The sequence below is a fragment of the Trachemys scripta genome, chromosome 4 (genome assembly GCF_013100865.1).
Source record: "Trachemys scripta elegans isolate TJP31775 chromosome 4, CAS_Tse_1.0, whole genome shotgun sequence".
NCBI lineage: Eukaryota > Metazoa > Chordata > Testudines > Emydidae > Trachemys > Trachemys scripta.
In genome coordinates this window covers 115,157,954-115,173,379 of record NC_048301.1, presented here as the reverse complement: position 1 = coordinate 115,173,379, position 15,426 = coordinate 115,157,954, and the positions used below count along the sequence as shown (strand labels likewise).

Below are 15,426 nucleotides of genomic sequence, written 5' to 3'. Positions count from 1 at the left end.
AAAAACTAGATTGGATCAGATAGAAGGATGAGGAAGCAAGTTGCTTTGAACTGTCAGCGGTTGCATAGCTACGTACCTGTCTGCATTGAAGAATATCTGTTGAAGAGAGATTTCTAAGACTGTTGTTAGTTCGCTTTGTTAAATTTAAAAAGTCTGTTTGAGAGCTCTGATCTCTCTTCCCTAAAAGGAGAAGTAACCAGAGACTCTTTGCTTGATCCTGAATGCATAGACTCTTGGACACATTTGGTGTATCTCAGCCCAGCAAAGGACCACTTGCCACACAAAGGCATAATCATATGTTGTTCAATTAAACAATACCTGTTGCTCTAAGTGCACACATCCCAGAATTGAAACTCAGCTAGCACAAATTGCCTAGGGAGGTTGTGGAATCTCCGTCTCTGGAGATATTTAAGAGTAGGTTAGATAAATGTCTATCAGGGATGGTCTAGACAGTATTTGGTCCTGCCATGCGGGCAGGGGACTGGACTCGATGACCTCTCGAGGTCCCTTCCAGTCCTATAATCTATGAATCTATCTATGAATCTAACTCTGAGTTTCGGGTGCTATATTGTTTAACAATTTAGTGACATCATTTGAAAATTCAGCTGCAGTGAATTTCAGTGAAGTGACTGAGATGGTAAGCCTCACACTGAACAGTGGAAATAAAATAAATTAAAAAAATAAAACAGTTGCCTCATTCATTAACATCATGGCAGCAGTTCCCATCTCTATCACAACCCTAGTAATAGATTTTGAGGCCAGAAAAGACAATTGGGGTCATCCTGTTTGACCTCCTGCATAACACAGGCCATAGAATTTCACCCAATGAGTTTGACTTCCCCCTCCACCCCCCAGGACTCCCCTGCCCCTATCCAACCCCCTGCTCCCTGACCATACCACCCAGAGCACTGGGGCTGGGGGTGCTACAGCCGTGCCACCTGGGGACAGCTGCTCAGGCGGCCCCAGGGACAGCTACACTGCCTCCAAGAGCAGCGGCCCCCCAGCTAAGATTTAGTCAGGGGTATTTATAGTAGAAGTGATGGCTGGGTCAGGAATTGTGAATTTTTGTTTATTGCCCGTGACCTGTACATGACTTTTACTAAAAATACCCGTGACTAAATTATAGCCTTATTTATAAGACAAATGTCATCTGCAAAGTCTAGATCTCCAAGCTCCACATCCACACACTGTCCATTTCCATACTGACTGTTGAAGTCAATAGCAACACTAAACAAGACAAGGCAGAAGACACAACCTTGTCTGACACCAGCATTAACATTAAACCAGTCTGCTAACACTTGGTTTATCCTTATTGCACACAGAGCATTCTGATACAAATTTATAAATTGAATGATTTTCTCTGCCACCATGAGTCCCTATCTACACTGTCAAATGCCTTTTGGAAACCCACAAAATTCAAGAGTACAGGCAGCTGCTATTTATTACTTTGTTCTATGGTCTACACAAGTTCTACCTGGCCAAAATACAGCTTGTTGTTGTCTAAGTTTGCTATCCATGGCTTTTAAAGGTTTGTCTACATGGGGACATCCAAGAAAGTTAATCTGAATTAACTAAAGGTATAAATTTGAAGTGTATTAGTTAAACTACATTAAATTCCTGTGTGGATGCTGTTATGCAGAATTAAAGTGGCCTTAATTAGGTTTAATTTAATTCACTTCCAAAGGCCATTTTAATTCTGAATAACAGCATCCACACAGGTATTTAATGTGGTTTAACTAATCCACTTCAAATTCACACTTTTTGTTCATTCTGATTTAGGATAATTGCATAGAAAACTTTCCCTGGGACTGAAACCAGTGTAATCTTGTGCCAATTGTTACAATCACTCAAATCTTCTTTTTAAGGGAGTTTGATTAAGAACCCTCTTTCCCATTCTTCTGTGATATATTCCTTCTTCCATACCAAACTGAAAAGGTGAAGCAGGATTTTTGCTGAAAGCAGCAGCTCACCCATAACCTTCTTTTACATGGCCCAGCCACTGGAGGGAGACAAATGCTACTCAGGGTTAGTGTGGGTTACACGGCTGTTAGGAACGAATAGCTAACGTGGCATCAGAACAATGGACTGTGGAGTCTTCAGATGCTTCTCTTTGTTTTCTTTTTAAAGAGGGATAATAAATGTCTGCTATGGAATAAAACCTTCCATACCATCTTCAGGAAAAAAGATGAAATATCTGCCTCTGGGAAATAATGGAAGTTCTTAATATCCTCTCTTCTAGGAACCCACTGATGAAAGATCTGAGAACTTCAACTGCATACGCATTGTGTCAAGGACTGAAGGATCCCAACTGTAAACTAAAGACAATATCGTAAGCAAACTCCTCTCTTACAGCCCTTTTGTTACTGCTGTTATGCCAGGAGTTGGGCAGCAATGCATTTCCACTCAGGTCTGGTATTCATCTCTGAGCTGCAAATCATAGTAAATACCTAAAGAATCAAACACCATTTGACATGAAACCATAAACTAACCATGTGGCAAACCCTCTTCTCTGCCCAGTAAGTAGCCCAGGTGTTGGGTTGATGCACAAGGTGGCAGAATCCTCCTCACCCAGAGCACAGAGAGGCTGTGGAGTTTCTTCATGGAGACTAATCCAGCCTAATGCTAATGGTGAGAGAGACCCACCCTCTGCACAGCATCTCACACACCCAGCCTACACCTGCACAGTGGAATAAAGGGTCACTCTGTGGCCATTGGGAAAGGTGCTGGATTTGCCCCTCAGTGAACAAATGTCCTCTGTTCTTTTCCTTAAATTGTCTCATGGGGACAGTGGGGTGATTATTGAATGTACAGAGACTTGGGACACTAGGGCAAGTGACCATTATCTCCTGCTAGCTGACAGCTTTTATGCTTCTCATGTATGGCTCCTGGTGGCCTGTCTGAACTATGGCTCTATGCAGCTACTGCAGATGCTACAGTTCTTACTTCGGGCTTTTCTGTGCTGAGAGTTAATGTGCAGCAAGCTGGGGAGCCGTGCACCAACTGGCTGTGTGGGGTCTGCTGCCACGCACTAAAATTCCGTAGCGCACTTTGACCCTCCCATTCATGATAGTCATGTCTTTCTAATGTGATATGTGTTTTTTCCTTTATTTAACAAAAGTTAATCACATTCCCTCTGTTTTTGCTTTTCATTTCATCCCCACCTCTGTCTGTTCTGTCCCTCTCTCAGCACCTGCCCAGCTGTGCGTCCTTCTCAGCCACCTGACCCCCTCCTACCCCACTCCCCTGAACATGCTAACATGGTTCAAGGGAACAGCGATCTAGGTGAAGACCAGGCACTACAAGTGGGCATAACAAACAGATGGGGGAGGGGGAAGAGGAGAGGGAGGACAAGGATAAATTACAGTCACAATGATCTGAATCAATCATTTCCATGTTTTTCATTTTTCTGAAGGTAAGGTAGAGGTTACATATTTTGTAGGAAGGGTATCTTGTTTTCTAGGCAAAACAACTGTAAAACATCAAGATTATTCATTTATGTGTTTTGTTGTGAGAATGCTACTACAGCCTGATCCTGTAAAACCGTCTCAATGTGATTAATCTCAGGGAAGTCAAAGGGACACTGCTTTACTTAGTAGTTCATTATTTTGTAGTAAGGACTATTTGTGTGAGGCAGGACTGCAGGCCCAGGCCCCTATCAGCAGGCCCATGTTTCCTGAAGTGTCATTAAGCTGTCCTGTCTCCCTAGTGTAGCTGTACTGGGAATTGTATCCATCGTTTTCAGTCCCCCAGAATTAAATTTTAGGCTCCCTAGAAGTGGGAGAAGGCTCCTGCTCTTTGATAGGCTTGGGGTGGGTTCATTGAAAGAAATCTCTGGGGGTCAGGGTGCCTCAGGTATAAACCCCTGGATTGACCAGATGGTCAGAGCTCCTCCACACCAGACCACATGCCTCACTCATACTGTGCCCACAGAACGGGAGTTTATAATGTGTTTAAAAAAAAACACTAACCAATCCAGCATATCCTATGTGCTGTGTCTCTGTTCTTTAGAGATCATGGCTGAAATCCTGACCCCATTGAAGTTGGTGGCAAAACTCCTGTTGACTTCTGTGGTGCAGAGATTTCCCCCTTTAAAATGTTTCATTGATTCATTCTCAGATCAATTCTTGCGGGACTCAGGCTCATTGTTCTGTTGGTGCTCTTTCCCCACAACTACCCTTTTGCTCAGTACAATCCCTTGCTGTGCTGTCTTATCTGTGAAAAGCCGGGGGTGACCATCCCCTCTGCAGAGGGATGACAGTGGGAGACACAAAGGGAAGAGGGACAGAAGCAGAGAGTTGAGGACCTTGGACTGGAGAGGTGGGGAGACAGTGACACTTTGGGTGTATCTCCACTGGAGCTGGGGGTGTAATGTCCAGGTCAGGCAGACATACCCACACTAGCTTTGACTGAGATAACATGCCAAAGCAAGCAGTGGGACAGGTCAGCTGCCCGAGTCCATACCTAGGGCTTTGGATGGGATTGTACCTGGGGCAGCTAGCTCAGCTCACCTCCTGTGCCATGGCTACCCTGCTGTTTTTAGCACACTAGTTCAATGACAGCTGGCCACGGACATCTTCCTGAACTGGACATTACACCTCCACCTTTGGCACAGACAGGCCATTTGTGACTGGGAGTACAGCCGTGCTGGGACAACACAAAATCACATAGCCCAGACATTCCCAAACTGATTGTTGCTGTGCTCCCCTTCAGAGACTCGTATCACATGTGCACCCCTCTCCGACCCCGTCCCTATTGAGCGCAACAAGGCCCTTTCCTGGGGGGAAGGGGCTGGAGATGGAGTCTGACCTGCACTCCCCCCGGGGAACTAGCAGCTTCTATGTCCCGTGGGGCTGGGCTCAGGTCCCTGCTGCTATCCTTGTGATCTGGTGCACGGGGTCACAGCACCATTCATTTCTGTCATGATGATAGGGGCTGGTCGGGCTAAGCTTGAGTGATTGATCCTGTAACCCTGTGTGCCAGGTCACAACGCCACTCACTCAAATTTGAGGGGTACCAGGCCAAATCTGAATGGCACTGCCACCCTGCACATTTTGTTTTTAAACATGGGTCTCTGTCCAGCATCAATACAGTCCTAGCACCCCCCTCCCCGATACCCTTGTCACACCTCCCCAGCGGGGCATGCCCCACAGTTTGAAAACCTCTGATGTAGCAGGGAAGTTTGAAAATCCCAGGGGCTGGGCATCCAGCAGAAGTCTGAGCACTCGGGCAGCTTTGGCATCCAGTAGTGAGAACAGGTTTTCAAAGAACAAGCATTTTGGTTTGAAAACACCCTGTATTCTAATCACCCAAATCTTCAGTAGAGCCCCCATAGAAGGGCCTTTAGGAGTTCCCTCTGCAGACACAGAGATATAGTTACATGGCATGTATGTAACTGGAAATTAGAAACAATCTGGGGGGTTACAATAGAGACTATTTACCAAATCACTTTTCCTGATTTGGTTGTTATATTTTGTGCATCACGTGCTTCACATAAGCCACTGACGGAGGCCCAAGCTGTGCAAAGCAGGGGAAGGACTTGACAGCACTTGGAGCCTTTAAAACCAGATTAGATAGCTTTCTAAAAGTCATGCTTTAATCAGGTCCAAAGAAGGAATTCTGTGGCCTGTGTGTGCAGGCGGTCAGGCTGGGTGGTCATTGTGGTCCCTTCTGGCCTTGGATACATGAGTCTGTGGGTGCCACTGTTCATCCCCTTCCTTTGTGGGCCATGGCAATAGGATTACCTAGATTGCCTCAACATATTCATAACACATGCAGCTCAGCATTAAGATAATGACAATAATCAAATCAAATTTCATGCTGCAGAGGTCAGGAAAGAATTTTTTCTCAGTGCACAACTAGGTTGATGCAATCTGGGTTTTTTTTTTCTGCCTTCCTCTGTAGCATCAGAGATTAGGCACAGCTGGAGATTGGATACTGGATGTAGTAGACTGGTGCTCTGAGATGGTACAGCTAACCCATCTTTCTAGATGCCAGGCTGAGGTATCTTGCTCATATGCTCAGTGATACGCCGATTTCCAGATTTGGAGTTGGGAAGGAATTTCCCCAGGTCATATTGGCAGGGACTTTGGTGGGGTTTTACTCTTCTTCGGTAGTGTGTGTGTGTTGGGGGGGCAGATTGTCTACTGATATCATCTGGGTGTATCTCTCCAAATCACTTCCCTGCCTTTGCAGGGGCCTCAGCCACTGGTGGCAACTCAGTCTCTCTTATTCTCTGCTGCTGCTGGTACACAACAGTTTAGTTTCCTGAGAACTGAAATTTTTGTGCTAACTAAAGTCTTTGGGCTTAACATAGGGCTACCCTGGTGCTGTGTAGTGGCCTGTGATATACAGGAGGTCAGACTAGATGATCTGGTGGTCCCTTCTGGCCTTACATTCTATGAATCTGTGACATTGTAGTCTATATGATTTTATAAAAATATGCTAATGAGTGAATACAGTGTAACTGGAATATGCTTCATGCAAAAGGTCTCTTGTAAGGTATCATTACAAAGGATGACCACACTCAGTAGTTTATAAGCTATTTGTATAAATGTATCACTCTTGTATCTGAAACTAGAAATATGAGCTATAACTCTGAGGGCCTATTGTAATTATGCAAAATGTGGGCCATTAATGGTGGTTTGGAATCTTGATGACTCCCATTAAGCAGGACAATTGTCTGCAGATGACTATGTTTTACTTGTAAGTCTCCCTGTATTCCTGTGAGTCAGGCTGGGAGGAATAAAGGCTTGGGGTCTTACAGTGACATGTGATCATGTCACCTGAACTGGAATCCATCTTTAACCTGGTGCTTTTCCAGTGAGGAGGGTTGGGAACCCAGAGGGACAAAGGATTCCCGCCTTATGCAAAAGATATGTAAGGGTGGAACAGAAGAAAAGGAGGGACATCATGAAGAATCCCCTAGCTACTACCTGAGCTGGAACAAGAGCTGTACCAGGGGAAAGAACTGTGCCCAGGCCAGGAAGGTGTCCAGTCTGAGGAAAAAACTTACTGAAGCATCTCCAAGGCTAAGATTATCTGTATTCAGTTTGATTAGACATAGATTTGCGTGTTTTATTTTATTTTGCTTGGTGACTTACTTTGTTCTGTCTGTTACTTCTTGGAACCACTTAAATCCTACTTTCTGTATTTAATAAAATCACATTTTACTTATTGATTAACTCAGAGTATGTATTAATACCTGGGGGAGCAAACAACTGTGCATATCTCTCTTTCAGTGTTATAGAGGGCAAACAATTTATGAGTTTACCCGACATAACTACTTTAGGTATGTACATCCCGTGCACGGGTGTCAGAGATTTTTCCCTCAGTGGTACTTGTCAGCTCGGCACATGCACCCTCCACTGCCACGTTCTGGCATGTGATAGTATAAAGAGTGAAGCCACCCCCAAGCTTCCTCAGTTTCTTCTTAATGTCTGTGGCAATTGTTGGAGTCAGTTGTGTTGCCTTCGCAAGTTTTCTTATTTGTATATCTTTGTAGATAGCTTTTCCCCATTTGCATAGTTAGTGTTAATAATTAGAGTGTTAAGTTTTCTATAGTGTATTTTTACTCTGCAGTTCGCCCCTTGTAATGGTTCTGCTCTTGGTACCAGGGCATGCCTTGGTCATCAGGCATCAAGCCCTATTTTTCATGTTCTAAAATGACACCTTGAGTGACTCAGACTGTAGTTGTCTAAAGTGCCTGGGTGACTCTCTCATAAGGGATCTGTGTCAAATTTATAAAGATGTTAAGCTGAGAACCAGGAAAGAAGAGAGACCAGGCTGAGATTTCTAGTGATGGAGGCTAATCTGTGACTACCTTTAGAGCCTTTCCATTCCAGGCAAGTGCCCAGTGCTTTAGCATTAATGCAAAGTGCTCCTCCTGAGCTGACTGAATCCTGGGACCATTCACCCTCCCTGGTGCCAAGGAAGAAACACAGTGCTTCCAAAGATGATATTGGAAGGGGAAGATCCCCAGCTTCTAAGTCCAGCAAGCTTGCAGACAAGGGTAAGAGCGGAGTGGACTCATGACATAAACACTCTTTGGGACAGCCGTCAATTCAGGTGGCACCAGCACAGGCACCATCAAGCCTGGGCCCAGAAGTGGTACCTTTGATTCCCTTGCTACCAGGGTCCACATATAAACTATAGCAGTTTCCACAGTGCCCAAGATCTGCATCTCACAGTACCATCCAAAGGAGAGCCAGTGATGATGGGGGTGCTACTGTCATCTCCAGACTGTCAGCACCAGTCCCTGGCTCTGGTAGGAACAGCACCTTCCTGGTCGGAAGAAGCCAATTCTTCATCAGATTCAGAGATCTGCTCTTATGTTTCTCAAGAGCATGCAACACGTGGATGTTTCCTCCTAGAACTTACTGACCTGGATATTCACAGGCACCTTCATCCCAGCCAGTTGGCATGGACATGTGGCCTGACAGGAACTGGGTCCAACTTCTTTTCCAGGGCCATTTTGGAATTTCTGGGGACCACCTTTGTCCAGGTCGTCTCTGTGGCCGTCCCATCCCATTTTATCAAATAGGTGCAGGGAATCATCCCACCAGAGGTGGGAAACATTCCCAGTCCTGATCCGGAGGAGGTGGTTCTGGTGAATCACCCCACATACATACCAGAGGAGGCTCCACCTCAACATTTATTGGCTTTGTCCTCTTCTTTGCCAGATGAAGCAGTACCTCAGAAGGGTCCTCATCCCCACCTGATGACTGCAGGATTCATCAAGAAGTTTTAAAAAGGGTGGCCACTGCCTTTGACATTTTAGCTGCAGTTGATCCTTCTTGATGCCAGGTTTGGGTGGACAGTCTTTCCATTTTTATTCTGGCAGAGACTGACCCCACCTTGCATTTGTACCACTTGTGAGTCACCTAATGTGGAATGCACATGTGTGATCACTCAAAGAAGATGAAACAGTTATTAACATGTTCTGTAACTGTTGTTCTTTGAGATATGTTGCACGTATCCATTCCACATCCCACCCTCCTACCCCCCCCCCGATATTGAGTCTTTTTGGTAAGAAGGAACTGAGGAGGGTCAGGGGCAGCTCCACCCTTTATACCATCACATGGCAGCGTGTGCCAGTGGAGGACACATCCCTGATGATGGAAAAATCTTCACCAGTTCACTGAGCATGCACGTGCTCCTAAAGTGGAAAGGACATCTTGAAGAACAATAGTTACGGAATAGTTAGTAGCCGTTTGATACAATTCAGGAGTAACTTTGATCTGTCCATTTCTTCCCTTCAGGTTGTCCAGTTGCAAACTCTCATCTGCTTTCCCTGAGGACCTCTCCCCTAAGATTCTTTTTACAAACCAGTACCTGGAAAAGCTGGATCTGAGTTCTAACAAACTGGAAGATTTAGGACTGAAACATCTGTGTGAGGGATTGAAACATCCAAACTGTAAGATACAGAAACTGCTGTAAGTAATCCAGTGCTATATTTTGTTAGTTCTTGACTTTTTTTTTTACTAATCTGTGCATGTTGTTTCACCACCTGCCATGTCCTATCTTTCAGTCTGTTAGTTCTTTGAGGCAGAGACTATCATATTTTTGTACAGCACCTGGGACACTGGGGCTTAGACCTGGTTGTTGCCTCTACATGTTACTGCAGCGCAAATATTTATTAATCAATAATAAATACCATCATGTGCTGAGATCCATCCAGTCTTGCAAAGTAAGCAAGAGTAGGATGTGTCAGTAGTAGGAAACTACTCGATAGCACTCGTCACCATGTAATTTTTATAGGTTTTCATGTTCCTTTTATGGTTTATATCCCACACTCTGGTCCCATTTCTGGTCATGTACACATTTGGTGCCATTAACTATTCTGATTTTTTTTTTAATTTTTAAATTTTGTTTTGGGGAATGCTAGGGGTGCTTGTGTGCATATGTTTTTACATGTGAAGACTGTGTTTTGAGAGAAAAATTAAAGAAAAGAGAAAATAAGTTATTTTGAAATAAAGACTAGAGTTGAGAAAACCAAGAAAGCCTGTGTCACAGAGCACATGGCAGAGAGAGTAACAAAAAGTTTTTAAAAGTGCTTTAGAGAAAAAAGTTTTTTTTAGAAAAAAATAAGGGTTATTTTGAAAAAAGAATAGAGAGAAAGCAGCAAGAGAGCCTGTGTCACAGAGCACATGGTAGAGAGAGAGGAGAGGAGAGTGAAGCAGCTTACCCTGCAGCTATCTCTAGGAAAAGCCACCAATTCCGGGAGCAGGGAGGCTTAGGGGCAAACCATGCCTCTTGGCTGGACCAATCAGAAGCTATTCTATGGCTACATCATACAGGACTGGCTCTAGTTTTTTTGCCGCCTCAAGCGCGCAAAAAAACAAAAAACCAGAACCCTCCAAGAGCGAACTGCCAAAGAAAAATAAAAAGAAAAAAACTCCGGAATGCCGTCCCCAGAATTGTGCCGCCCCAAGCACGTGCTTGGTTTGCTGATGCATCCAGCCGGCCCTGACATCATAGAATGCATTCTTCCTGAACCAATAATCAATCGTTCAAAAAAAATTCCACATTTTTTTGTTGTGACTGGATTATTTGAAAAACTCTAGCCAACTCTAGCCAGTCTAGTTTGACTGTATAAAACTGTGCATTTTTGATAACTGCAATTTTAAATTGGGAACATATACGCTGCGGCCATGTCCTTTTACAAAACACTTACAGACACCAAGAAGCCCAAAATGCTTTTGGGTGCACCTGCTTCTGTTCAGAAGAGACAACCCATTTATATTTATTTCGCTAAAGAGGCAGATCCAATACAAAACCCTACATTCCAGCCTGAAATTGAACTGAAGAACTAGGAAGACTTTACGGGATCATTGCTGGTTGTAAATGAGGAAAAACCTGTAAAAGATAGGGTGCAGAAAATTTTGGAAGAAGCACTCAAGGATGGAGGTAATATAGCCTGTGTTATTTTATAACAAATTGTTGAAAAATTATAAACATTTTATAAATATTTATTGTTAAATATATTTGTTTTTTTATAGATGCAGGTGGAAGAAAAACCTATAAATGTTGCCATGGCCCCTGTGGGATTGTCTGACGATAACAAGGCCGAGAGCCAGCCGATAAACCGTGATTCATGGAAAAATTGTAATGTTATTATGGTAAAAGCAGCTGAAAGTTTTTACAGTCATAAAAAATTATTACAATTATGGACTTAAATTATTTTTTTGACAGATAATTAAGCCAGGACTGTACAGGATCACACCCTGGGTGTGTAGCAAATGGCCATCAGATGCAGAGCTATCTGAACCAGAAGTGCATGATGAGGTAAAAACAGCTTGGAGTATTCTGAAGGAAAAAAGCTGTAAAATTATAAGAAGATTAAACACCACTACATGATTGTTTTTAATAACAGGGCATTGATTTGGAGAGGCAGATGGTTCCCAGTGGTGTGACTGCCAGGGATGATGATGATGGTGATGATGATGATTCAAAAACAGATGAGGGTATGATCGAGTAAATTTTTTTGCCTTTTTTATTTTTAAATTACTGCATCAAAGAATTTAAAACCTACTCTTTTTCTTTGCTTTTGACAAACATCTTCAGAGGATGAAGATGATAAAGAGAGCTGACCTTCAAGAAGAATAAGCCTGATATTCACATGCTGCTTTTGCATGAAGCAAGATTTAAAAAAAAAAAAAGGCTGTAAAAAGTAAGGAGGCTGACCAGCAGAGTTCTGAAGATGATGTTCTGACCACCGTTATTAGGGCTGTTGTAGTAAAAACCATTTACCACTGTTTGAAAGGACAGCTTTCTGATAACTGGTTTCAGAGTAGCAGCCGTGTTAGTCTGTATCCGCAATAGTATCTGTCTAGTTTGCATATCAATTCCAGCTCAGCAGTCTCTCGTTGGAGTCTGTTTTTGAAGTTTTTCTGTTGTAATATAGCCACCCGCAGGTCTGTCACTGAATGACCAGACAGGTTAAAGTGTTCTCCCACTGGTTTTTGAGTATTATGATTCCTGATGTCAGATTTGTGTCCATTAATTCTTTTGCGTAGAGACTGTCCGGTTTGGCCAATGTACATGGCAGAGGGGCATTGCTGGCACATGATGGCATATACCACATTGGTAGATGTGCAGGTGAACGAGCCCCTGATGGTATGGCTGATGTGATTAGGTCCTATGATGATGTCACTTGAATAGATATGTGGACAGAGTTGGCATCGGGGTTTGTTACAAGGATAGGTTCCTGGGTTAGTGGTTTTGTTCAGTGATGTGTGGTTGCAACCAAAAAACAGACTCCAACGAGAGACTGCTGAGCTGGAATTGATATGCAAACTAGACACAATCAACTCAGGATTGAATAAGGAAATACAAACATTGAATCTATCTCCCCTTGTAAGTATTCTCACACTTCTTATCAAACTGTCTGTACTGGGCTATCTTGATTATCACTTCAAAAGTTTTTTTTCTCTTACTTAATTGGCCTCTCAGAGTTGGTAAGACAACTCCCACCTGTTCATGCTCTCTGTATGTGTGTATATATATCTCCTCAATATATGTTCCATTCTATGCATCCGAAGAAGTGGGCTGTAGTCCACGAAAGCTTATGCTCTAATAAATTTGTTAGTCTCTAAGGTGCCACAAGTACTCCTGTTCTTTTTTCTGATAACTGTGCAGACTGCACAATAGATGCTTCCAGTCAGCGCTGCCATGATTGTGTGTTTTGGGATCAGTCAGAAATATTTCACCAGATTAGACAGAATTCTTCTAAACTGAATGTGGCATGGATCCTAAATATGATTATGTTTGAAGACTACAATCTGAAACAGCTTAACATGGCCACTGAAACTGTAACTGAAGTTGTCAAAATGACCCAGGAGGTAGTAGAGTCACCAGGCCTGATGGCATTGCTGATAGACTGTGCAAATAATGTGTGAGCAAAAATTGGCTGATTGGTGTGTAGGAGGGTTCATAGAATATATTACAAAACTTTTTACATAACAAAACCTCTTCCTAAAGGGTAAAAAAAAAACCCCAAACCTGAATATTGATTCTATAAAATGCAATGTAAATTTCAAAAGACTTGTATAACTGCTTCACAAATGTGACCACAATGAGATTGCTCAGTTAGGGCAAACTGCAAAGAATGGGGCAGACGACCCCCCAAATTGGTGGTTATTTCTAACATTTAGATTCACCAAGCCAGAAACAAAGCATTACCCAGAAGCCAAAACTACAGTTCGCTTAAAGCAACACAGCCTTGGGCTTCCATCCGGACACCCAAGTAAAATGTGATGAGAATTACTGAAAATCTTGTTCATCATTTAAAAAGTTCTACTAGTCCCAAAGGATTGGACATATTATGCACCAGGTTAATGAATATTTCAGATCTTACCGAAATACATGCTTACAGCCAATTCTTATTAACTAAACTAAAATGTATTAAAAAAGAAAAGAGAGTATTGGTTAAAAGTAATCATACATACAGATATCAATAGAGTTCTTAGGTCAGTTTCATAGTAGAGATGGCAGGTTTCAGAGTAGCAGCCGTGTTAGTCTGTATCTGCAAAAAGAACAGGAGTACTTGTGGCACCTTAGAGACTAACAAATTTATTAGAGCATAAGCTTTCATGGGCTACTGCCCACTTCTTCGGATGCATATAGTAGAGATGGTGAGCTTTAGAGTTGCAAATTAGGTTGTAGTTCAATGTCTGATATCAGGGTGACCCAGACTGGAGCCGGGGACCTCAGTCTCAAACCTCAGACTCAAACTTCCCCTAACGAAGCTTAAGCAGATCTGAGATAACACGATCAAGGCACAAGAGTTCTTTTTATAGTTCTTTGGCATCCCTTTGACAGCGGGCATTCTTTGGGTACAGCATTGTGGCTTTGAAATAGAATCACCTATTTCCTATGTACACACAGGTAATTAGTTGCATTCATCAGCATGAAGCAATTATTCATTAAGCAGTTCGTACAGCGTTTAGTACAAACTTCAAAGAGAAATATATATATTGAAATTATTACACCCAAGTTCCATCTAAATGTTAACACCCCCTTTTTCTCTCTAAATCAATGGAATATAGTAACAGACAGGAACCATCTGTATACATGGTTAACATCTTACAAGATATAAGTACATACATATAATTAGTATTACCTTTGTAGCCTTTTTTTTAATTTAAATTAAGTTTTGTAATGTGGTGTTACACCACCGTAGATTCAGCTTTGACAGCTACAGTTTCAAGCTTAACAGAGTGAAAGTCACCTCTGTCACTTACTTCAAAGTCAGTGTCTCTAGGAACACATAAAGACCAAGGGTAGTGACCACATATACATTCACAAGTACAAGGTCTAGTCTGTTTTACAAATTTTATTAAAGTTACAGGGTTATGATTATCCAAGCATATAAAAATTCTATACAGACTTATGCACAAGTTACGAATATGGTTCTACTCACATCTTTAACAATAGCATTAGGGCCTGATGGGTCCCTCATGGCTTCGTCATCAGTAGAGGGATAGTTTCTGCTGGAGTCTCCCAGAGGGAGCTCAGTTTTCCTGTTCTGGACATCCCCTTTTTATAATTTGATTTTGTCTATATCTACATTCTGCTCATATCCATAAAAGTGTCAACCCGTCTTTTTCTCTTATTGGTCTGTGTCCCCTGGAAACTTAAGAGACCCCAATTTTCTATAGGCTGTGTAAGTTCCCTTTATTCTCATTAGCATTGACACACAACCTGTATCCCATGATTAAGACACACGTCTGAGACAGATTCACCTTTATGATCTAATATTCATCTGGGTAATTTTGTGCAATATCACCACTTGGTACCCCTTAATTATTCTTGGGGTATTTCTCAGTTATTTATGTAACCATTTCTTGTCTCCAAGGCTGAAAATAGCTAGTCTATCTAACATGGCTGTTAGCTATTTATAAGGAATAACCCTAATTACCATTGATATACTTCTTTAATATGTCTTTAAAGGTTGAATTTGGGTCATTTAGCCTGCTAGTTGCTTAACCCTTTATGGCCCAACATATTCTGCTTTTAAGAATTAATGTAATATATGGTGCTTTGCTTCTGTATTAAGTAAAACAAAACCAAAAAGCCAAGCTTGTGTTTTCCTATATATACTTGTGTTTTAAAGTAAGACGTGTCAGAAATGGCGGGATTGCTAAAGAAAATTTATTACTCTCCTGGGGAAGTTGGAAGTTTGGGGGCTGTAACGACCTTATTTCAGAGCACTAAAAACATGGTAAAACTTTTACCAGAAAACATGTTGCAGCTTGGCTTGCAGATCAAGATGGTTACATGTTACACAAGCTGGCAAGTATTAAATTGAAAAGAAATAAAACAGTTGTGTCTGATGTGGATGTGCAATGGTAGGCTGATTTGGTCGACGTACTCTAAATACAATTATGGTAATAAATAATATTTTAATGTGATAGACATTTTGTCTAA

General features: G+C 42.3%; 1 protein-coding gene across 1 annotated transcript in view; it reads left to right on the top strand.

Moving 5' to 3' along the window:
• Positions 1-15,426, top strand: part of LOC117876521 (NACHT, LRR and PYD domains-containing protein 3-like) — a 38,294-nt gene that overhangs the window by 2,072 nt on the left and 20,796 nt on the right. The gene's annotated exons all lie outside the window — the stretch shown is intronic.